We start from the raw sequence: 24,392 nt of genomic DNA on the forward strand, positions 1-24,392 counted from the left end.
GAAATGCCGCCAAACGTCTTCACAGGTTTTTGTACCACTCAGAAGGTGCACAGGTGCATCGCCAGTGCTCGTCAGCAAGAGGCTCACGGGAGCCGTTATTTAGACATCCAAAAAGAAAAAGGGAGCACACTGCCTTGCATTCAAGCAGAAAATAGCCCCAAGGCATCATGGTAAATGCAGTCTTTTAAATATAAATAGCGAGAATTTTTCAAAAAATTATTCACCCTAAGTAGGTGCAGCAAGTGCCGTATCGCTGTAGAAAGTCTTTCACCTAAGGTAGGTGCTGCGAGTGCCGTATCTCTGGACACGTGTTTCTGGCTTTCGGCCGTCATCAGCAGAGAGCGTATGTAACTGAAGGGGTCGCTTGAAATGCCGCCAAACGTCTTCACAGGTTTTTGTACCACTCAGTAGGTGCACAGGTGCATCGCCAGTGCTCGTCAGCAAGAGGCTCACGGGAGCCGTCATTTAGACATCCAAAAAGAAAAAAAGTAGCACACTGCCTTGCATTCAAGCTGAAAATAGCCCCAAGGCATCATGGTAAATGCAGTCATTTAAATATAAATAGCGAGGATTTTTCAAAAAATTATTCACCCTAAGTAGGTGCAGCAAGTGCCGTATCGCTGTAGAAAGTCTTTCACCTAAGGTAGGTGCAGCGAGTGCCGTATCTCTGGACACGTGTTTCTGGCTCTCGGCCGTCATCAGCAGAGTGCGTATGTAACTGAAGGGGTCGCTTGAAATGCCGCCAAACTTCTTCACAGGTTTTTGTATCACTCAGAAGGCGCACAGGTGCATCGCCAGTGCTCGTCAGCAAGAGGCTCACGGGAGCCGTCATTTAGACATCCAAAAAGAAAAAGGGAGCACACTGCCTTGCATTCAAGCGGAAAATAGCCCCAAGGCATCATGGTAAATGCAGTCATTTAAATATAAATAGCGCAAATTTTTCAAAAAATTATTCACCCTAAGTAGGTGCAGCAAGTGCCGTATCGCTGTAGAAAGTCTTTCACCTAAGGTAGGTGCAGCGAGTGCTGTATCTCTGGGCACGTGTTTCTGGCTTTCGGCCGTCATCAGCAGAGAGCGTATGTAACTGAAGGGGTCGCTTGAAATGCCGCCAAACGTCTTCACAGGTTTTTGTACCACTCAGTAGGCGCACAGGTGCATCGCCAGTGCTCGTCAGCAAGAGGCTCAGGGGAGCTGTCATTTAGACATCCAAAAAGAAAAAGGGAGCACACTGCCTTGCATTCAAGCGGAAAATAGCCCCAAGGCATCATGTTAAATGCAGTCATTTAAATATAAATAGCGAGAATTAAAAAAAAAATTATTCACCCTAAGTAGGTGCAGCAAGTGCCGTATCGCTGTAGAAAGTCTTTCACCTAAGGTAGGTGCAGCGAGTGCCGTATCCCTGGACACATGTTTCTGGCTTTCGGCCGTCATCAGCTGAGAGCGTATGTAACTGAAGGGGTCGCTTGAAATGCCGCCAAACGTCTTCACAGGTTTTTGTACCACTCAGTAGGCGCACAGGTGCATCGCCAGTGCTCGTCAGCAAGAGGCTCACGGGAGCCCTCATTTAGACATCCAAAAAGAAAAAGGGAGCACACTGCCTTGCATTCAAGCGGACAATAGCCCCAAGGCATCATGGTAAATGCAGTCATTTAAATATAAATAACGCAAATTTGTAAAAAAATTATTCACCCTAAGTAGGTGCAGCAAGTGCCGTATCGCTGTATAAAGTCTTTCACCTAAGGTAGGTGCAGCGAGTGCCGTGTCTCTGGACACGTGTTTCTGGCTTTCGGCCGTCATCAGCAGAGAGCGTATGTAACTGAAGGGGTCGCTTGAAATGCCGCCAAACGTCTTCACAGGTTTTTGTACCACTCAGTAGGGGGACAGGTGCATCGCCAGTGCTCGTTAGCAAGAGGCTCACGGGAGCCGTCATTTAGACATCCAAAAAGAAAAAAAGTAGCACACTGCCTTGCATTCAAGCGGAAAATAGCCCCAAGGCATCATGGTAAATGCAGTCATTTAAATATAAATAGCGAGGATTTTTCAAAAAATTATTCACCCTAAGTAGGTGCAGCAAGTGCTGTATCGCTGTAGAAAGTCTTTCACCTAAGGTAGGTGCAGCGAGTGCCGTATCTTTGGACACGTGTTTCTGGCTCTCGGCCGTCATCAGCAGAGAGCGTATGTAACTGAAGGGGTCGCTTGAAATCCCGCCAAACGTCTTCACAGGTTTTTGTACCACTCAGTAGGCGCACAGGTGCATCGCCAGTGCTCATCAGCAAGAGGCTCATGGGAGCCGTCATTTAGACATCCAAAAAGAAAAAGGGAGCACACTGCCTTGCATTCAAGCGGAAAATAGCCCCAAGGCATCATGGTAAATGCAGTCATTTAAATATAAACAGCGAGAATTTTTCAAAAAATTATTCTCCCTAAGTAGGTGCAGCAAGTGCCGTATCGCTGTAGAAAGTCTTTCACCTAATGTAGGTGCAGCGAGTGCCATATCTCTAGACACGTGTTTCTGGCTTTCAGCCGTCATCAGCAGAGAGCGTATGTAACTGAAGGGGTCGCTTGAAATGCCGCCAAACGTCTTCACAGGTTTTTGTACTACTCAGTAGGCGCACAGGTGCATCGCCAGTGCTCTTCAGCTAGAGGCTCACGGGAGCCGTCATTTAGACATCCAAAAAGAAAAAGGGAGCACACTGCCTTGCATTCAAGCTGAAAATAGCCCCAAGGCATCATGGTAAATGCAGTCATTTAAATATAAATAGCGCAAATTTTTCAAAAAATTATTCACCCTAAGTAAGTGCAGCAAGTGCCGTATCGCTGTAGAAAGTCTTTCACCTAAGGTAGGTGCAGCGAGTGCCGTATCTCTGGACACGTGTTTCTGGCTTTCGGCCATCATCAGCAGAGAGCGTATGTAACTGAAGGGGTCGCTTGAAATGCCGCCAAACGTCTTCACAGGTTTTTGTACCACTCAGTAGGCGCACAGGTGCATCGCAGTGCTCATCAGCAAGAGGCTCACAGGAGCCCTCATTTAGACATCCAAAAAGAAAAAGGGAGCACACTGCCTTGCATTCAAGCGGAAAATAGCCCCAAGGCATCATGGTAAATGCAGTCATTTAAATATAAATAGCGCACATTTTTCAAAAAATTATTCACCCTAAGTAAGTGCAGCAAGTGCTGTATCGCTGTAGAAAGTCTTTCACCTAAGGTAGGTACAGCGAGTGCCGTATCTCTGGACACGTGTTTCTGGCTTTCGGCCGTCATCAGCAGAGAGCGTATGTAACTGAAGGGGTCGCTTGAAATGCCGCCAAACGTCTTCACAGGTTTTTGTACCACTCAGTAGGCGCACAAGTGCATCGCCAGTGCTCGTCAGCAAGAGGCTCACGGGAGCCGTCATTTAGACATCCAAAAAGAAAAAGGGAGCACACTGCCTTGCATTCAAGCGGAAAATAGCCCCAAGGCATCATGTTAAATGCAGTCATTTAAATATAAATAGCGAGAATTTTGTAAAAAATTATTCACCCTAAGTAGGTGCAGCAAGTGCCATATCGCTGTAGAAAGTTTTTCACCTAAGGTAGGTGCAGCGAGTGCTGTATCTCTGGACACGTGTTTCTGGCTTTCGGCCGTCATCAGCAGAGAGCGTATGTAACTGAAGGGGTCGCTTGAAATGCCGCCAAACGTCTTCACAGGCTTTTGTACCACTCAGTAGGCGCACAGGTGCATTGCCAGTGCTCGTCAGCAAGAGGCTCACGGGAGCCGTCATTTAGACATCCAAAAAGAAAAAGGGAGCACACTGCCTTGCATTCAAGCGGAAAATAGCCCCAAGGCATCATGGTAAATGCAGTCATTTAAATATAAATAGCGCAAATTTTTTAAAAAATTATTCACCCTAGGTAGGTGCAGCAAGTGCCGTATCGCTGTACAAAGTCTTTCACCTAAGGTAGGTGCTGCGAGTGCCGTATCTCTGGACACGTGTTTCTGGCTTTCGGCCGTCATCAGCAGAGAGCGTATGTAACTGAAGAGGTCGCTTGAAATGCCGCCAAACGTCTTCACAGGTTTTTGTACCACTCAGTAGGGGGACAGGTGCATCGCCAGTGCTCGTCAGCAAGAGGCTCACTTGAGCCGTCATTTAGACATCCAAAAAGAAAAAAAGTAGCACACTGCCTTGCATTCAAGCTGAAAATAGCCCCAAGGCATCATGGTAAATGCAGTCATTTAAATATAAATAGCGCAAATTTTTCAAAAAATTATTCACCCTAAGTAGGTGCAGCAAGTGCCGTATCGCTGTAGAAAGTCTTTCACCTAAGGTAGGTGCAGCGAGTGCCGTATCTCTGGGCACGTGTTTCTGGCTTTCGGCCGTCATCAGCAGAGAGCGTATGTAACTGAAGGGGTCGCTTGAAATGCCGCCAAACGTCTTCACAGGTTTTTTTACCACTCAGAAGGTGCACAGGTGCATCGCCAGTGCTCGTCAGCAAGAGGCTCACGGGAGCCGTTATTTAGACATCCAAAAAGAAAAAGGGAGCACACTGCCTTGCATTCAAGCAGAAAATAGCCCCAAGGCATCATGGTAAATGCAGTCTTTTAAATATAAATAGCGAGAATTTTTCAAAAAATTATTCACCCTAAGTAGGTGCAGCAAGTGCCGTATCGCTGTAGAAAGTCTTTCACCTAAGGTAGGTGCTGCGAGTGCCGTATCTCTGGACACGTGTTTCTGGCTTTCGGCCGTCATCAGCAGAGAGCGTATGTAACTGAAGGGGTCGCTTGAAATGCCGCCAAACGTCTTCACAGGTTTTTGTACCACTCAGTAGGTGCACAGGTGCATCGCCAGTGCTCGTCAGCAAGAGGCTCACGGGAGCCGTCATTTAGACATCCAAAAAGAAAAAAAGTAGCACACTGCCTTGCATTCAAGCTGAAAATAGCCCCAAGGCATCATGGTAAATGCAGTCATTTAAATATAAATAGCGAGGATTTTTCAAAAAATTATTCACCCTAAGTAGGTGCAGCAAGTGCCGTATCGCTGTAGAAAGTCTTTCACCTAAGGTAGGTGCAGCGAGTGCCGTATCTCTGGACACGTGTTTCTGGCTCTCGGCCGTCATCAGCAGAGTGCGTATGTAACTGAAGGGGTCGCTTGAAATGCCGCCAAACTTCTTCACAGGTTTTTGTATCACTCAGAAGGCGCACAGGTGCATCGCCAGTGCTCGTCAGCAAGAGGCTCACGGGAGGCGTCATTTAGACATCCAAAAAGAAAAAGGGAGCACACTGCCTTGCATTCAAGCGGAAAATAGCCCCAAGGCATCATGGTAAATGCAGTCATTTAAATATAAATAGCGCAAATTTTTCAAAAAATTATTCACCCTAAGTAGGTGCAGCAAGTGCCGTATCGCTGTAGAAAGTCTTTCACCTAAGGTAGGTGCAGCGAGTGCTGTATCTCTGGGCACGTGTTTCTGGCTTTCGGCCGTCATCAGCAGAGAGCGTATGTAACTGAAGGGGTCGCTTGAAATGCCGCCAAACGTCTTCACAGGTTTTTGTACCACTCAGTAGGCGCACAGGTGCATCGCCAGTGCTCGTCAGCAAGAGGCTCAGGGGAGCTGTCATTTAGACATCCAAAAAGAAAAAGGGAGCACACTGCCTTGCATTCAAGCGGAAAATAGCCCCAAGGCATCATGTTAAATGCAGTCATTTAAATATAAATAGCGAGAATTTAAAAAAAAATTATTCACCCTAAGTAGGTGCAGCAAGTGCCGTATCGCTGTAGAAAGTCTTTCACCTAAGGTAGGTGCAGCGAGTGCCGTATCCCTGGACACATGTTTCTGGCTTTCGGCCGTCATCAGCTGAGAGCGTATGTAACTGAAGGGGTCGCTTGAAATGCCGCCAAACGTCTTCACAGGTTTTTGTACCACTCAGTAGGCGCACAGGTGCATCGCCAGTGCTCGTCAGCAAGAGGCTCACGGGAGCCCTCATTTAGACATCCAAAAAGAAAAAGGGAGCACACTGCCTTGCATTCAAGCGGACAATAGCCCCAAGGCATCATGGTAAATGCAGTCATTTAAATATAAATAACGCAAATTTGTAAAAAAATTATTCACCCTAAGTAGGTGCAGCAAGTGCCGTATCGCTGTATAAAGTCTTTCACCTAAGGTAGGTGCAGCGAGTGCCGTGTCTCTGGACACGTGTTTCTGGCTTTCGGCCGTCATCAGCAGAGAGCGTATGTAACTGAAGGGGTCGCTTGAAATGCCGCCAAACGTCTTCACAGGTTTTTGTACCACTCAGTAGGGGGACAGGTGCATCGCCAGTGCTCGTTAGCAAGAGGCTCACGGGAGCCGTCATTTAGACATCCAAAAAGAAAAAAAGTAGCACACTGCCTTGCATTCAAGCGGAAAATAGCCCCAAGGCATCATGGTAAATGCAGTCATTTAAATATAAATAGCGAGGATTTTTCAAAAAATTATTCACCCTAAGTAGGTGCAGCAAGTGCTGTATCGCTGTAGAAAGTCTTTCACCTAAGGTAGGTGCAGCGAGTGCCGTATCTTTGGACACGTGTTTCTGGCTCTCGGCCGTCATCAGCAGAGAGCGTATGTAACTGAAGGGGTCGCTTGAAATGCCGCCAAACGTCTTCACAGGTTTTTGTACCACTCAGTAGGCGCACAGGTGCATCGCCAGTGCTCATCAGCAAGAGGCTCATGGGAGCCGTCATTTAGACATCCAAAAAGAAAAAGGGAGCACACTGCCTTGCATTCAAGCGGAAAATAGCCCCAAGGCATCATGGTAAATGCAGTCATTTAAATATAAACAGCGAGAATTTTTCAAAAAATGATTCTCCCTAAGTAGGTGCAGCAAGTGCCGTATCGCTGTAGAAAGTCTTTCACCTAAGGTAGGTGCAGCGAGTGCCATATCTCTAGACACGTGTTTCTGGCTTTCAGCCGTCATCAGCAGAGAGCGTATGTAACTGAAGGGGTCGCTTGAAATGCCGCCAAACGTCTTCACAGGTTTTTGTACTACTCAGTAGGCGCACAGGTGCATCGCCAGTGCTCTTCAGCTAGAGGCTCACGGGAGCCGTCATTTAGACATCCAAAAAGAAAAAGGGAGCACACTGCCTTGCATTCAAGCTGAAAATAGCCCCAAGGCATCATGGTAAATGCAGTCATTTAAATATAAATAGCGCAAATTTTTCAAAAAAATATTCACCCTAAGTAAGTGCAGCAAGTGCCGTATCGCTGTAGAAAGTCTTTCACCTAAGGTAGGTGCAGCGAGTGCCGTATCTCTGGACACGTGTTTCTGGCTTTCGGCCATCATCAGCAGAGAGCGTATGTAACTGAAGGGGTCGCTTGAAATGCCGCCAAACGTCTTCACAGGTTTTTGTACCACTCAGTAGGCGCACAGGTGCATCGCAGTGCTCATCAGCAAGAGGCTCACAGGAGCCCTCATTTAGACATCCAAAAAGAAAAAGGGAGCACACTGCCTTGCATTCAAGCGGAAAATAGCCCCAAGGCATCATGGTAAATGCAGTCATTTAAATATAAATAGCGCACATTTTTCAAAAAATTATTCACCCTAAGTAAGTGCAGCAAGTGCTGTATCGCTGTAGAAAGTCTTTCACCTAAGGTAGGTACAGCGAGTGCCGTATCTCTGGACACGTGTTTCTGGCTTTCGGCCGTCATCAGCAGAGAGCGTATGTAACTGAAGGGGTCGCTTGAAATGCCGCCAAACGTCTTCACAGGTTTTTGTACCACTCAGTAGGCGCACAGGTGCATCGCCAGTGCTCGTCAGCAAGAGGCTCACGGGAGCCGTCATTTAGACATCCAAAAAGAAAAAGGGAGCACACTGCCTTGCATTCAAGCGGAAAATAGCCCCAAGGCATCATGTTAAATGCAGTCATTTAAATATAAATAGCGAGAATTTTGTAAAAAATTATTCACCCTAAGTAGGTGCAGCAAGTGCCATATCGCTGTAGAAAGTTTTTCACCTAAGGTAGGTGCAGCGAGTGCTGTATCTCTGGACACGTGTTTCTGGCTTTCGGCCGTCATCAGCAGAGAGCGTATGTAACTGAAGGGGTCGCTTGAAATGCCGCCAAACGTCTTCACAGGCTTTTGTACCACTCAGTAGGCGCACAGGTGCATCGCCAGTGCTCGTCAGCAAGAGGCTCACGGGAGCCGTCATTTAGACATCCAAAAAGAAAAAGGGAGCACACTGCCTTGCATTCAAGAGGAAAATAGCCCCAAGGCATCATTGTAAATGCAGTCATTTAAAAATAAATAGCGAGAATTTTTCAAAAAATTATTCACCCTAAGTAGGTGCAGCAAGTGCCGTATCGCTGTAGAAAGTCTTTCACCTAAGGTAGGTGCAGCGAGTGCCGTATCCCTGGACACATGTTTCTGGCTTTCGGCCGTCATCAGCTGAGAGCGTATGTAACTGAAGGGGTCGCTTGAAATGCCGCCAAATGTCTTCACAGGTTTTTGTACCACTCAGTAGGCGCACAGGTGCATCGCCAGTGCTCGTCAGCAAGAGGCTCACGGGTGCCCTCATTTAGACATCCAAAAAGAAAAAGGGAGCACACTGCCTTGCATTCAAGCGGACAATAGCCCCAAGGCATCATGGTAAATGCAGTCATTTAAATATAAATAGCGAGGATTTTTCAAAAAATTATTCACCCTAAGTAGGTGCAGCAAGTGCCGTATCGCTGTAGAAAGTCTTTCACCTAAGGTAGGTGCAGCGAGGTCCGTATCTCTGGACACGTGTTTCTGGCTTTCGGCTGTCATCAGCAGAGAGCGTATGTAACTGAAGGGGTCGCTTGAAATGCCGCCAAACGTCTTCACAGGTTTTTGTACCACTCAGTAGGGGGACAGGTGCATCGCCAGTGCTCGTTAGCAAGAGGCTCACGGGAGCCGTCATTTAGACATCCAAAAAGAAAAAGGGAGCACACTGCCTTGCATTCAAGCGGAAAATAGCCCCAAGGCATCATGGTAAATGCAGTCATTTAAATATAAACAGCGAGAATTTTTCAAAAAAATTATTCACCCTAAGTAGGTGCAGCAAGTGCCGTATCGCTGTAGAAAGTCTTTCACCTAAGGTAGGTGCAGCGAGTGCCATATCTCTAGACACGTGTTTCTGGCTTTCAGCCGTCATCAGCAGAGAGCGTATGTAACTGAAGGGGTCGCTTGAAATGCCGCCAAACATCTTCACAGGTTTTTGTACCACTCAGTAGGCGCACAGGTGCATCGCCAGTGCTCTTCAGCTAGAGGCTCACGGGAGCCGTCATTTAGACATCCAAAAAGAAAAAGGGAGCACACTGCCTTGCATTCAAGCGGAAAATAGCCCCAAGGCATCATGGTAAATGCAGTCATTTAAATATAAATAGCGCAAATTTTTCAAAAAATTATTCACCCTAAGTAAGTGCAGCAAGTGCCGTATCGCTGTAGAAAGTCTTTCACCTAAGGTAGGTGCAGCGAGTGACGTATCTCTGGACACGTGTTTCTGGCTTTTGGCCGTCATCAGCAGAGAGCGTATGTAACTGAAGGGGTCGCTTGAAATGCCGCCAAACGTCTTCACAGGTTTTTGTACCACTCAGTAGGCGCACAGGTGCATCGCCAGTGCTCGTCAGCAAGAGGCTCACGGGAGCCATCATTTAGACATCCAAAAAGAAAAAGGGAGCACACTGCCTTGCATTCAAGAGGAAAATAGACCCAAGGCATCATGGTAAATGCAGTCATTTAAATATAAATAGCGAGAATTTTTCAAAAAATTATTCACCCTAAGTAGGTGCAGCAAGTGCTGTATCGCTGTAGAAAGTCTTTCACCTAAGGTAGGTGCAGCGAGTGCCGTATCCCTGGACACATGTTTCTGGCTTTCGGCCGTCATCAGCTGAGAGCGTATGTAACTGAAGGGGTCGCTTGAAATGCCGCCAAACGTCTTCAAAGGTTTTTGTACCACTCAGTAGGCGCACAGGTGCATCGCCAGTGCTCGTCAGCAAGAGGCTCACGGGAGCCCTCATTTAGACATCCAAAAAGAAAAAGGGAGCACACTGCCTTGCATTCAAGCGGAAAATAGCCCCAAGGCATCATGGTAAATGCAGTCATTTAAATATAAATAGCGAGGATTTTTCAAAAAATTATTCACCCTAAGTAGGTGCAGCAAGTGCCGTATCGCTGTAGAAAGTCTTTCACCTAAGGTAGGTGCAGCGAGTGCCGTATCTCTGGACACGTGTTTCTGGCTCTCGGCCGTCATCAGCAGAGAGTGTATGTAACTGAAGGGGTCGCTTGAAATGCCGCCAAACGTCTTCACAGGTTTTTGTACCACTCAGTAGGCGCACAGGTGCATCGCCAGTGCTCGTCAGCAAGAGGCTCACGGGAGCCGTCATTTAGACATCCAAAAAGAAAAAGGGAGCACACTGCCTTGCATTCAAGAGGAAAATAGCCCCAAGGCATCATGGTAAATGCAGTCATTTAAATATAAATAGTGCACATTTTTAAAAAAATTATTCACCCTAGGTAGGTGCAGCAAGTGCCGTATCGCTGTACAAAGTCTTTCACCTAAGGTAGGTGCAGCGAGTGCCGTATCACTGGACACGTATTTCTGGCTTTCGGCCGTCATCAGCAGAGAGCGTATGTAACTGAAGAGGTCGCTTGAAATGCCGCCAAACGTCTTCACAGGTTTTTGTACCACTCAGTAGGGGGACAGGTGCATCGCCAGTGCTCGTCAGCAAGAGGCTCACGGGAGCCGTCATTTAGACATCCAAAAAGAAAAAAAGTAGCACACTGCCTTGCATTCAAGCGGAAAATAGCCCCAAGGCATCATGGTAAATGCAGTCATTTAAATATAAATAGCGAGAATTTTTCAAAAAATTATTCACCCTAAGTAGGTGCAGCAAGTGCCGTATCGCTGTAGAAAGTCTTTCACCTAAGGTAGGTGCAGCGAGTGCCGTATCTCTGGACACGTGTTTCTGGCTCTCGGCCGTCATCAGCAGAGTGCGTATGTAACTGAAGGGGTCGCTTGAAATGCCGCCAAATTTCATCACAGGTTTTTGTATCACTCAGTAGACGCACAGGTGCATCGCCAGTGCTCATCAGCAAGAGGCTCACGGGAGCCGTCATTTAGACATCCAAAAAGAAAAAGGGAGCACACTGCCTTGCATTCAAGCGGAAAATAGCCCCAAGGCATCATGGTAAATGCAGTCATTTAAATATAAATAGCGCAAATTTTTCAAAAAATTATTCACCCTAAGTAGGTGCAGCAAGTGCCGTATCGCTGTAGAAAGTCTTTCACCTAAGGTAGGTGCAGCGAGTGACGTATCTCTGGGCACGTGTTTCTGGCTTTCGGCCGTCATCAGCAGAGAGCGTATGTAACTGAAGGGGTCGCTTGAAATGCCGCCAAACGTCTTCACAGGTTTTTGTACCACCCAGTAGGCGCACAGGTGCATCGCCAGTGCTCGTCAGCAAGAGGCTCACGGGAGCCGTCATTTAGACATCCAAAAAGAAAAAATGGAGCACACTGCCTTGCATTCAGGCAGAAAATAGCCCCAAGGCATCATGGTGAATGCAGTCATTTAAATATAAATAGCGAGAATTTTTCAAAAAATTATTCACCCTAAGTAGGTGCAGCAAGTGCCGTATCGCTGTAGAAAGTCTTTCACCTAAGGTAGGTGCAGCGAGTGCCGTATCTCTGGACACGTGTTTCTGGCTTTCGGCCGTCATCAGCAGAGAGCGTATGTAACTGAAGGGGTCGCTTGAAATGCCACCAAACGTCTTCACAGGTTTTTGTACCACTCAGAAGGTGCACAGGTGCATCGCCAGTGCTCGTCAGCAAGAGGCTCACGGGAGCCGTCATTTAGACATCCAAAAAGAAAAAGGGAGCACACTGCCTTGCATTCAAGCAGAAAATAGCCCCAAGGCATCATGGTGAATGCAGTCATTTAAATATAAATAGCGAGAATTTTTCAAAAAATGATTCACCCTAAGTAGGTGCAGCAAGTGCCGTATCGCTGTAGAAAGTCTTTCACCTAAGGTAGGTGCAGCGAGTGCCGTATCTCTGGACACGTGTTTCTGGCTTTCGGCCGTCATCAGCAGAGAGCGTATGTAACTGAAGGGGTCGCTTGAAATGCCGCCAAACGTCTTCACAGGTTTTTGTACCACTCAGAAGGTGCACAGGTGCATCGCCAGTGCTCGTCAGCAAGAGGCTCACGGGAGCCGTCATTTAGACATCCAAAAAGAAAAAGGGAGCACACTGCCTTGCATTCAAGAGGAAAATAGCCCCAAGGCATCATGGTAAATGCAGTCATTTAAATATAAATAGCGAGGATTTTTCAAAAAATTATTCACCCTAAGTAGGTGCAGCAAGTGCTGTATCGCTGTAGAAAGTCTTTCACCTAAGGTAGGTGCAGCGAGTGCCATATCCCTGAACACATGTTTCTGGCTTTCGGCCGTCATCAGCTGAGAGCGTATGTAACTGAAGGGGTCGCTTGAAATGCCGCCAATCGTCTTCACAGGTTTTTGTACCACTCAGTAGGCGCACAGGTGCATCGCCAGTGCTCGTCAGCAAGAGGCTCACGGGAGCCGTCATTTAGACATCCAAAAAGAAAAAAAGTAGCACACTGCCTTGCATTCAAGCTGAAAATAGCCCCAAGGCATCATGGTAAATGCAGTCATTTAAATATAAATAGCGAGGATTTTTAAAAAAATTATTCACCCTAAGTAGGTGCACCAAGTGCCGTATCGCTGTAGAAAGTCTTTCACCTAAGGTAGGTGCAGCGAGTGCCGTATCTCTGGACACGTGTTTCTGGCTCTCGGCCGTCATCAGCAGAGTGCGTATGTAACTAAAGGGGTCGCTTGAAATGCCGCCAAACGTATTCACAGGTTTTTGTATCACTCAGTAGGCGCACAGGTGCATCGCCAGTGCTCATCAGCAAGAGGCTCACGGTAGCCGTCATTTAGACATCCAAAAAGAAAAAGGGAGCACACTGCCTTGCATTCAAGCGGAAAATAGCCCCAAGGCATCATGGTAAATGCAGTCATTTAAATATAAATAGCGCAAATTTTTCAAAAAATTATTCACCCTAAGTAGGTGCAGCAAGTGCCGTATCGCTGTAGAAAGTCTTTCACCTAAGGTAGGTGCAGCGAGTGCCGTATCTCTGGGCACGTGTTTCTGGCTTTCGGCCGTCATCAGCAGAGAGCGTATGTAACTGAAGGGGTCGCTTGAAATGCCGCCAAACGTCTTCACAGGTTTTTGTACCACTCAGAAGGTGCACAGGTGCATCGCCAGTGCTCGTCAGCAAGAGGCTCACGGGAGCCGTTATTTAGACATCCAAAAAGAAAAAGGGAGCACACTGCCTTGCATTCAAGCAGAAAATAGCCCCAAGGCATCATGGTAAATGCAGTCTTTTAAATATAAATAGCGAGAATTTTTCAAAAAATTATTCACCCTAAGTAGGTGCAGCAAGTGCCGTATCGCTGTAGAAAGTCTTTCACCTAAGGTAGGTGCTGCGAGTGCCGTATCTCTGGACACGTGTTTCTGGCTTTCGGCCGTCATCAGCAGAGAGCGTATGTAACTGAAGGGGTCGCTTGAAATGCCGCCAAACGTCTTCACAGGTTTTTGTACCACTCAGTAGGTGCACAGGTGCATCGCCAGTGCTCGTCAGCAAGAGGCTCACGGGAGCCGTCATTTAGACATCCAAAAAGAAAAAAAGTAGCACACTGCCTTGCATTCAAGCTGAAAATAGCCCCAAGGCATCATGGTAAATGCAGTCATTTAAATATAAATAGCGAGGATTTTTCAAAAAATTATTCACCCTAAGTAGGTGCAGCAAGTGCCGTATCGCTGTAGAAAGTCTTTCACCTAAGGTAGGTGCAGCGAGTGCCGTATCTCTGGACACGTGTTTCTGGCTCTCGGCCGTCATCAGCAGAGTGCGTATGTAACTGAAGGGGTCGCTTGAAATGCCGCCAAACTTCTTCACAGGTTTTTGTATCACTCAGTAGGCGCACAGGTGCATCGCCAGTGCTCATCAGCAAGAGGCTCACGGGAGCCGTCATTTAGACATCCAAAAAGAAAAAGGGAGCACACTGCCTTGCATTCAAGCGGAAAATAGCCCCAAGGCATCATGGTAAATGCAGTCATTTAAATATAAATAGCGCAAATTTTTCAAAAAATTATTCACCCTAAGTAGGTGCAGCAAGTGCCGTATCGCTGTAGAAAGTCTTTCACCTAAGGTAGGTGCAGCGAGTGCCGTATCTCTGGGCACGTGTTTCTGGCTTTCGCCCGTCATCAGCAGAGAGCGTATGTAACTGAAGGGGTCGCTTGAAATGCCGCCAAACGTCTTCACAGGTTTTTGTACCACTCAGTAGGCGCACAGGTGCATCGCCAGTGCTCGTCAGCAAGAGGCTCAGGGGAGCTGTCATTTAGACATCCAAAAAGAAAAAGGGAGCACACTGCCTTGCATTCAAGCGGAAAATAGCCCCAAGGCATCATGTTAAATGCAGTCATTTAAATATAAATAGCGAGAATTTAAAAAAAAATTATTCACCCTAAGTAGGTGCAGCAAGTGCCGTATCGCTGTAGAAAGTCTTTCACCTAAGGTAGGTGCAGCGAGTGCCGTATCCCTGGACACATGTTTCTGGCTTTCGGCCGTCATCAGCTGAGAGCGTATGTAACTGAAGGGGTCGCTTGAAATGCCGCCAAACATCTTCACAGGTTTTTGTACCACTCAGAAGGTGCACAGGTGCATCGCCAGTGCTCGTCAGCAAGAGGCTCACGGGAGCCGTTATTTAGACATCCAAAAAGAAAAAGGGAGCACACTGCCTTGCATTCAAGCAGAAAATAGCCCCAAGGCATCATGGTAAATGCAGTCTTTTAAATATAAATAGCGAGAATTTTTCAAAAAATTATTCACCCTAAGTAGGTGCAGCAAGTGCCGTATCGCTGTAGAAAGTCTTTCACCTAAGGTAGGTGCTGCGAGTGCCGTATCTCTGGACACGTGTTTCTGGCTTTCGGCCGTCATCAGCAGAGAGCGTATGTAACTGAAGGGGTCGCTTGAAATGCCGTCAAACGTCTTCACAGGTTTTTGTACCACTCAGTAGGTGCACAGGTGCATCGCCAGTGCTCGTCAGCAAGAGGCTCACGGGAGCCGTCATTTAGACATCCAAAAAGAAAAAAAGTAGCACACTGCCTTGCATTCAAGCTGAAAATAGCCCCAAGGCATCATGGTAAATGCAGTCATTTAAATATAAATAGCGAGGATTTTTCAAAAAATTATTCACCCTAAGTAGGTGCAGCAAGTGCCGTATCGCTGTAGAAAGTCTTTCACCTAAGGTAGGTGCAGCGAGTGCCGTATCTCTGGACACGTGTTTCTGGCTCTCGGCCGTCATCAGCAGAGTGCGTATGTAACTGAAGGGGTCGCTTGAAATGTCGCCAAACTTCTTCACAGGTTTTTGTATCACTCAGTAGGCGCACAGGTGCATCGCCAGTGCTCATCAGCAAGAGGCTCACGGGAGCCGTCATTTAGACATCCAAAAAGAAAAAGGGAGCACACTGCCTTGCATTCAAGCGGAAAATAGCCCCAAGGCATCATGGTAAATGCAGTCATTTAAATATAAATAGCGCAAATTTTTCAAAAAATTATTCACCCTAAGTAGGTGCAGCAAGTGCCGTATCGCTGTAGAAAGTCTTTCACCTAAGGTAGGTGCAGCGAGTGCCGTATCTCTGGGCACGTGTTTCTGGCTTTCGGCCGTCATCAGCAGAGAGCGTATGTAACTGAAGGGGTCGCTTGAAATGCCGCCAAACGTCTTCACAGGTTTTTGTACCACTCAGTAGGCGCACAGGTGCATCGCCAGTGCTCGTCAGCAAGAGGCTCAGGGGAGCTGTCATTTAGACATCCAAAAAGAAAAAGGGAGCACACTGCCTTGCATTCAAGCGGAAAATAGCCCCAAGGCATCATGTTAAATGCAGTCATTTAAATATAAATAGCGAGAATTTAAAAAAAAATTATTCACCCTAAGTAGGTGCAGCAAGTGCCGTATCGCTGTAGAAAGTCTTTCACCTAAGGTAGGTGCAGCGAGTGCCGTATCCCTGGACACATGTTTCTGGCTTTCGGCCGTCATCAGCTGAGATCGTATGTAACTGAAGGGGTCGCTTGAAATGCCGCCAAACGTCTTCACAGGTTTTTGTACCACTCAGTAGGCGCACAGGTGCATCGCCAGTGCTCGTCAGCAAGAGGCTCACGGGAGCCCTCATTTAGACATCCAAAAAGAAAAAGGGAGCACACTGCCTTGCATTCAAGCGGACAATAGCCCCAAGGCATCATGGTAAATGCAGTCATTTAAATATAAATAACGCAAATTTTAAAAAAAATTATTCACCCTAAGTAGGTGCAGCAAGTGCCGTATCGCTGTAGAAAGTCTCTCACCTAAGGTAGGTGCAGCGAGTGCCGTGTCTCTGGACATGTGTTTCAGGCTTTCGGCCGTCATCAGCAGAGAGCGTATGTAACTGAAGGGGTCGCTTGAAATGCCGCCAAACGTCTTCACAGGTTTTTGTACCACTCAGTAGGGGGACAGGTGCATCGCCAGTGCTCGTTAGCAAGAGGCTCACGGGAGCCGTCATTTAGACATCCAAAAAGAAAAAAAGTAGCACACTGCCTTGCATTCAAGCGGAAAATAGCTCCAAGGCATCATGGTAAATGCAGTCATTTAAATATAAATAGCGAGGATTTTTCAAAAAATTATTCACCCTAAGTAGGTGCAGCAAGTGCCGTATCGCTGTAGAAAGTCTTTCACCTAAGGTAGGTGCAGCGAGTGCCGTATCTTTGGACACGTGTTTCTGGCTCTCGGCCGTCATCAGCAGAGAGCGTATGTAACTGAAGGGGTCGCTTGAAATGCCGCCAAACGTCTTCACAGGTTTTTGTACCACTCAGTAGGCGCACAGGTGCATCGCCAGTGCTCATCAGCAAGAGGCTCATGGGAGCCGTCATTTAGACATCCAAAAAGAAAAAGGGAGCACACTGCCTTGCATTCAAGCGGAAAATAGCCCCAAGGCATCATGGTAAATGCAGTCATTTAAATATAAACAGCGAGAATTTTTCAAAAAATTATTCTCCCTAAGTAGGTGCAGCAAGTGCCGTATCGCTGTAGAAAGTCTTTCACCTAAGGTAGGTGCAGCGAGTGCCATATCTCTAGACACGTGTTTCTGGCTTTCAGCCGTCATCAGCAGAGAGCGTATGTAACTGAAGGGGTCGCTTGAAATGCCGCCAAACGTCTTCACAGGTTTTTGTACTACTCAGTAGGCGCACAGGTGCATCGCCAGTGCTCTTCAGCTAGAGGCTCACGGGAGCCGTCATTTAGACATCCAAAAAGAAAAAGGGAGCACACTGCCTTGCATTCAAGCTGAAAATAGCCCCAAGGCATCATGGTAAATGCAGTCATTTAAATATAAATAGCGCAAATTTTTCAAAAAATTATTCACCCTAAGTAAGTGCAGCAAGTGCCGTATCGCTGTAGAAAGTCTTTCACCTAAGGTAGGTGCAGCGAGTGCCGTATCTCTGGACAGGTGTTTCTGGCTTTCGGCCATCATCAGCAGAGAGCGTATGTAACTGAAGGGGTCGCTTGAAATGCCGCCAAACGTCTTCACAGGTTTTTGTACCACTCAGTAGGCGCACAGGTGCATCGCAGTGCTCATCAGCAAGAGGCTCACAGGAGCCCTCATTTAGACATCCAAAAAGAAAAAGGGAGCACACTGCCTTGCATTCAAGCGGAAAATAGCCCCAAGGCATCATGGTAAATGCAGTCATTTAAATATAAATAGCGCACATTTTTCAAAAAATTATTCACCCTAAGTAAGTGCAGCAAGTGCTGTATCGCTGTAGAAAGTCTTTCACCTAAGGTAGGTACAGCGAGTGCCGTATCTCTGGACACGTTTTTCTGGCTTTCGGCCGTCATCAGCAGAGAGCGTATGAAACTGAAGGGGTCGCTTGAAATGCCGCCAAACGTCTTCACAGGTTTTTGTACCACTCAGTAGGCGCACAGGTGCATCGCCAGTGCTCGTCAGCAAGAGGCTCACGGGAGCCGTCATTTAGACATCCAAAAAGAAAAAGGGAGCACACTGCCTTGCATTCAAGCGGAAAATAGCCCCAAGGCATCATGTTAAATGCAGTCATTTAAATATAAATAGCGAGAATTTTGTAAAAAATTATTCACCCTAAGTAGGTGCAGCAAGTGCCATATCGCTGTAGAAAGTTTTTCACCTAAGGTAGGTGCAGCGAGTGCTGTATCTCTCGACACGTGTTTCTGGCTTTCGGCCGTCATCAGCAGAGAGCGTATGTAACTGAAGGGGTCGCTTGAAATGCCGCCAAACGTCTTCACAGGCTTTTGTACCACTCAGTAGGCGCACAGGTGCATCGCCAGTGCTCGTCAGCAAGAGGCTCACGGGAGCCATCATTTAGACATCCAAAAAGAAAAAGGGAGCACACTGCCTTGCATTCAAGAGGAAAATAGCCCCAAGGCATCATTGTAAATGCAGTCATTTAAATATAAATAGCGAGAATTTTTCAAAAAATTATTCACCCTAAGTAGGTGCAGCAAGTGCCGTATCGCTGTAGAAAGTCTTTCACCTTAGGTAGGTGCAGCGAGTGCCGTATCCCTGGACACATGTTTCTGGCTTTCGGCCGTCATCAGCTGAGAGCGTATGTAACTGAAGGGGTCGCTTGAAATGCCGCCAAATGTCTTCACAGGTTTTTGTACCACTCAGTAGGCGCACAGGTGCATCGCCAGTGCTCGTCAGCAAGAGGCTCACGGGAGCCCTCATTTAGACATCCAAAAAGAAAAAGGGAGCACACTGCCTTGCATTCAAGCGGACAATAGCCCCAAGGCATCATGGTAAATGCAGTCATTTAAATATAAATAGCGAGGATTTTTCAAAAAATTATTCACCCTAAGTAGGTGCAGCAAGTGCCGTATCGCTGTAGAAAGTCTTTCACCTAAGGTAGGTGCAGCGAGGTCCGTATCTCTGGACACGTGTTTCTGGCTTTCGGCTGTCATCAGCAGAGAGCGTATGTAACTGAAGGGGTCGCTTGAAATGCCGCCAAACGTCTTCACAGGTTTTTGTACCACTCAGTAGGGGGACAGGTGCATCGCCAGTGCTCGTTAGCAAGAGGCTCACGGGAGCCGTCATTTAGACATCCAAAAAGAAAAAGGGAGCACACTGCCTTGCATTCAAGCGGAAAATAGCCCCAAGGCATCATGGTAAATGCAGTCATTTAAATATAAACAGCGAGAATTTTTCAAAAAAATTATTCACCCTAAGTAGGTGCAGCAAGTGCCGTATCGCTGTAGAAAGTCTTTCACCTAAGGTAGGTGCAGCGAGTGCCATATCTCTAGACACGTGTTTCTGGCTTTCAGCCGTCATCAGCAGAGAGCGTATGTAACTGAAGGGGTCGCTTGAAATGCCGCCAAACATCTTCACAGGTTTTTGTACCACTCAGTAGGCGCACAGGTGCATCGCCAGTGCTCTTCAGCTAGAGGCTCACGGGAGCCGTCATTTAGACATCCAAAAAGAAAAAGGGAGCACACTGCCTTGCATTCAAGCGGAAAATAGCCCCAAGGCATCATGGTAAATGCAGTCATTTAAATATAAATAGCGCACATTTTTCAAAAAATTATTCACCCTAAGTAAGTGCAGCAAGTGCCGTATCGCTGTAGAAAGTCTTTCACCTAAGGTAGGTGCAGCGAGTGACGTATCTCTGGACACGTGTTTCTGGCTTTCGGCCGTCATCAGCAGAGAGCGTATGTAACTGAAGGGGTCGCTTGAAATGCCGCCAAACGTCTTCACAGGTTTTTGTACCACTCAGTAGGCGCACAGGTGCATCGCCAGTGCTCGTCAGCAAGAGGCTCACGGGAGCCATCATTTAGACATCCAAAAAGAAAAAGGGAGCACACTGCCTTGCATTCAAGAGGAAAATAGCCCCAAGGCATCATGGTAAATGCAGTCATTTAAATATAAATAGCGAGAATTTTTCAAAAAATTATTCACCCTAAGTAGGTGCAGCAAGTGCTGTATCGCTGTAGAAAGTCTTTCACCTAAGGTAGGTGCAGCGAGTGCCGTATCCCTGGACACATGTTTCTGGCTTTCGGCCGTCATCAGCTGAGAGCGTATGTAACTGAAGGGGTCGCTTGAAATGCCGCCCAACGTCTTCAAAGGTTTTTGTACCACTCAGTAGGCGCACAGGTGCATCGCCAGTGCTCGTCAGCAAGAGGCTCACGGGAGCCCTCATTTAGACATCCAAAAAGAAAAAGGGAGCACACTGCCTTGCATTCAAGCGGAAAATAGCCCCAAGGCATCATGGTAAATGCAGTCATTTAAATATAAATAGCGAGGATTTTTCAAAAAATTATTCACCCTAAGTAGGTGCAGCAAGTGCCGTATCGCTGTAGAAAGTCTTTCACCTAAGGTAGGTGCAGCGAGTGCCGTATCTCTGGACACGTGTTTCTGGCTCTCGGCCGTCATCAGCAGAGAGCGTATGTAACTGAAGGGGTCGCTTGAAATGCCGCCAAACGTCTTCACAGGTTTTTGTACCACTCAGTAGGCGCACAGGTGCATCGCCAGTGCTCATCAGCAAGAGGCTTACGGGAGCCGTCATTTAGACATCCAAAAAAAAAAAGGGAGCACACTGCCTTGCATTCAAGAGGAAAATAGCCCCAAGGCATCATGGTAAATGCAGTCATTTAAATATAAATAGCGCAAATTTTTAAAAAAATTATTCACCCTAGGTATGTGCAGCAAGTGCCGTATCGCTGTAGAAAGTCTTTCACCTAAGGTAGGTGCAGCGAGTGCCGTATCTCTGGACACGTGTTTCTGGCTTTCGGCCGTCATCAGCAGAGAGCGTATGTAACTGAAGAGGTCGCTTGAAATGCCGCCAAACGTCTTCACAGGTTTTTGTACCACTCAGTAGGGGGACAGGTGCATCGCCAGTGCTCGTCAGCAAGAGGCTCACGGGAGCCGTCATTTAGACATCCAAAAAGAAAAAAAGTAGCACACTGCCTTGCATTCAAGCGGAAAATAGCCCCAAGGCATCATGGTAAATGCAGTCATTTAAATATAAATAGCGAGGATTTTTCAAAAAATTATTCACCCTAAGTAGATGCAGCAAGTGCCGTATCGCTGTAGAAAGTCTTTCACCTAAGGTAGGTGCAGCGAGTGCCGTATCTCTGGACACGTGTTTCTGGCTCTCGGCCGTCATCAGCAGAGTGCGTATGTAACTGAAGGGGTCGCTTGAAATGCCGCCAAATTTCATCACAGGTTTTTGTATCACTCAGTAGACGCACAGGTGCATCGCCAGTGCTCATCAGCAAGAGGCTCACGGGAGCCGTCATTTAGACATCCAAAAAGAAAAAGGGAGCACACTGCCTTGCATTCAAGCGGAAAATAGCCCCAAGGCATCATGGTAAATGCAGTCATTTAAATATAAATAGCGCAAATTTTTCAAAAAATTATTCACCCTAAGTAGGTGCAGCAAGTGCCGTATCGCTGTAGAAAGTCTTTCACCTAAGGTAGGTGCAGCGAGTGCCGTATCTCTGGGCACGTGTTTCTGGCTTTCGGCCGTCATCAGCAGAGAGCGTATGTAACTGAAGGGGTCGCTTGAAATGCCGCCAAACGTCTTCACAGGTTTTTGTACCACCCAGTAGTCGCACAGGTGCATCGCCAGTGCTCATCAGCAAGAGGCTCACGGGAGCCGTCATTTAGACATCCAAAAAGAAAAAATGGAGCACACTGCCTTGCATTCAGGCAGAAAATAGCCCCAAGGCATCATGGTGAATGCAGTCATTTAAATATAAATAGCGAGAATTTTTCAAAAAATTATTCACCCTAAGTAGGTGCAGCAAGTGCCGTATCGCTGTAGAAAGTCTTTCACCTAAGGTAGGTGCAGCGAGTGCCGTATCTCTGGACACGTGTTTCTGGCTTTCGGCCGTCATCAGCAGAGAGCGTATGTAACTGAAGGGGTCGCTTGAAATGCCGCCAAACGTCTTCACAGGTTTTTGTACCACTCAGAAGGTGCACAGGTGCATCGCCAGTGCTCGTCAGCAAGAGGCTCACGGGAGCCGTCATTTAGACATCCAAAAAGAAAAAGGGAGCACACTGCCTTGCATTCAAGCAGAAAATAGCCCCAAGGCATCATGGTGAATGCAGTCATTTAAATATAAATAGCGAGAAGTTTTCAAAAAATTATTCACCCTAAGTAGGTGCAGCAAGTGCCGTATCGCTGTAGAAAGTCTTTCACCTAAGGTAGGTGCAGCGAGTGCCGTATCTCTGGACACGTGTTTCTGGCTTTCGGCCGTCATCAGCAGAGAGCGTATGTAACTGAAGGGGTCGCTTGAAATGCCGCCAAACGTCTTCACAGGTTTTTGTACCACTCAGAAGGTGCACAGGTGCATCGCCAGTGCTCGTCAGCAAGAGGCTCACGGGAGCCGTCATTTAGACATCCAAAAAGAAAAAGGGAGCACACTGCCTTGCATTCAAGAGGAAAATAGCCCCAAGGCATCATGGTAAATGCAGTCATTTAAATATAAATAGCGAGGATTTTTCAAAAAATTATTCACCCTAAGTAGGTGCAGCAAGTGCTGTATCGCTGTAGAAAGTCTTTCACCTAAGGTAGGTGCAGCGAGTGACGTATCCCTGAACACATGTTTCTGGCTTTCGGCCGTCATCAGCTGAGAGCGTATGTAACTGAAGGGGTCGCTTGAAATGCCGCCAATCGTCTTCACAGGTTTTTGTACCACTCAGTAGGCGCACAGGTGCATCGCCAGAGCTCGTCAGCAAGAGGCTCACGGGAGCCGTCATTTAGACATCCAAAAAGAAAAAGGGAGCACACTGCCTTGCATTCAAGCGGAAAATAGCCCCAAGGCATCATGGTAAATGCAGTCATTTAAATATAAATAGCGCAAATTTTTTAAAAAATTATTCACCCTAGGTAGGTGCAGCAAGTGCCGTATCGCTGTACAAAGTCTTTCACCTAAGGTAGGTGCTGCGAGTGCCGTATCTCTGGACACGTGTTTCTGGCTTTCGGCCGTCATCAGCAGAGAGCGTATGTAACTGAAGGGGTCGCTTGAAATGGCGCCAAACGTCTTCACAGGTTTTTGTACCACTCAGTAGGGGGACAGGTGCATCGCCAGTGCTCGTCAGCAAGAGGCTCACGGGAGCCGTCATTTAGACATCCAAAAAGAAAAAAAGTAGCACACTGCCTTGCATTCAAGCGGAAAGTAGCCCCAAGGCATCATGGTAAATGCAGTCATTTAAATATAAATAGCGAGGATTTTTCAAAAAAGTATTCACCCTAAGTAGGTGCACCAAGTGCCGTATCGCTGAAGAAAGTCTTTCACCTAAGGTAGGTGCAGCGAGTGCCGTATCTCTGGACACGTGTTTCTGGCTCTCGGCCGTCATCAGCAGAGTGCGTATGTAACTAAAGGGGTCGATTGAAATGCCGCCAAACTTCTTCACAGGTTTTTGTATCACTCAGTAGGCGCACAGGTGCATCGCCAGTGCTCATCAGCAAGAGGCTCACGGGAGCCGTCATTTAGACATCCAAAAAGAAAAAGGGAGCACACTGCCTTGCATTCAAGCGGAAAATAGCCCCAAGGCATCATGGTAAATGCAGTCATTTAAATATAAATAGCGCAAATTTTTCAAAAAATTATTCACCCTAAGTAGGTGCAGCAAGTGCCGTATCGCTGTAGAAAGTCTTTCACCTAAGGTAGGTGCAGCGAGTGCCGTATCTCTGGGCACGTGTTTCTGGCTTTCGGCCGTCATCAGCAGAGAGCGTATGTAACTGAAGGGGTCGCTTGAAATGCCGCCAAACGTCTTCACAGGTTTTTGTACCACCCAGTAGGCGCACAGGTGCATCGCCAGTGCTCGTCAGCAAGAGGCTCACGGGAGCCGTCATTTAGACATCCAAAAAGAAAAAATGGAGCACACTGCCTTGCATTCAGGCAGAAAATAGCCCCAAGGCATCATGGTAAATGCAGTCATTTAAATATAAATAGCGAGAATTTTTCAAAAAATTATTCACCCTAAGTAGGTTCAGCAAGTGCCGTATCGCTGTAGAAAGTCTTTCACCTAAGGTAGGTGCAGCGAGTGCCGTATCTCTGGACACGTGTTTCTGGCTTTCGGCCGTCATCAGCAGAGAGCGTATGTAACTGAAGGGGTCGCTTGAAATGCCGCCAAACGTCTTCACAGGTTTTTGTACCACTCAGAAGGTGCACAGGTGCATCGCCAGTGCTCGTCAGCAAGAGGCTCACGGGAGCCGTTATTTAGACATCCAAAAAGAAAAAGGGAGCACACTGCCTTGCATTCAAGCAGAAAATAGCCCCAAGGCATCATGGTAAATGCAGTCTTTTAAATATAAATAGCGAGAATTTTTCAAAAAATTATTC

The sequence above is a fragment of the Pleurodeles waltl genome, chromosome 10, assembly GCF_031143425.1.
Source record: "Pleurodeles waltl isolate 20211129_DDA chromosome 10, aPleWal1.hap1.20221129, whole genome shotgun sequence".
NCBI classification, from domain to species: domain Eukaryota; kingdom Metazoa; phylum Chordata; class Amphibia; order Caudata; family Salamandridae; genus Pleurodeles; species Pleurodeles waltl.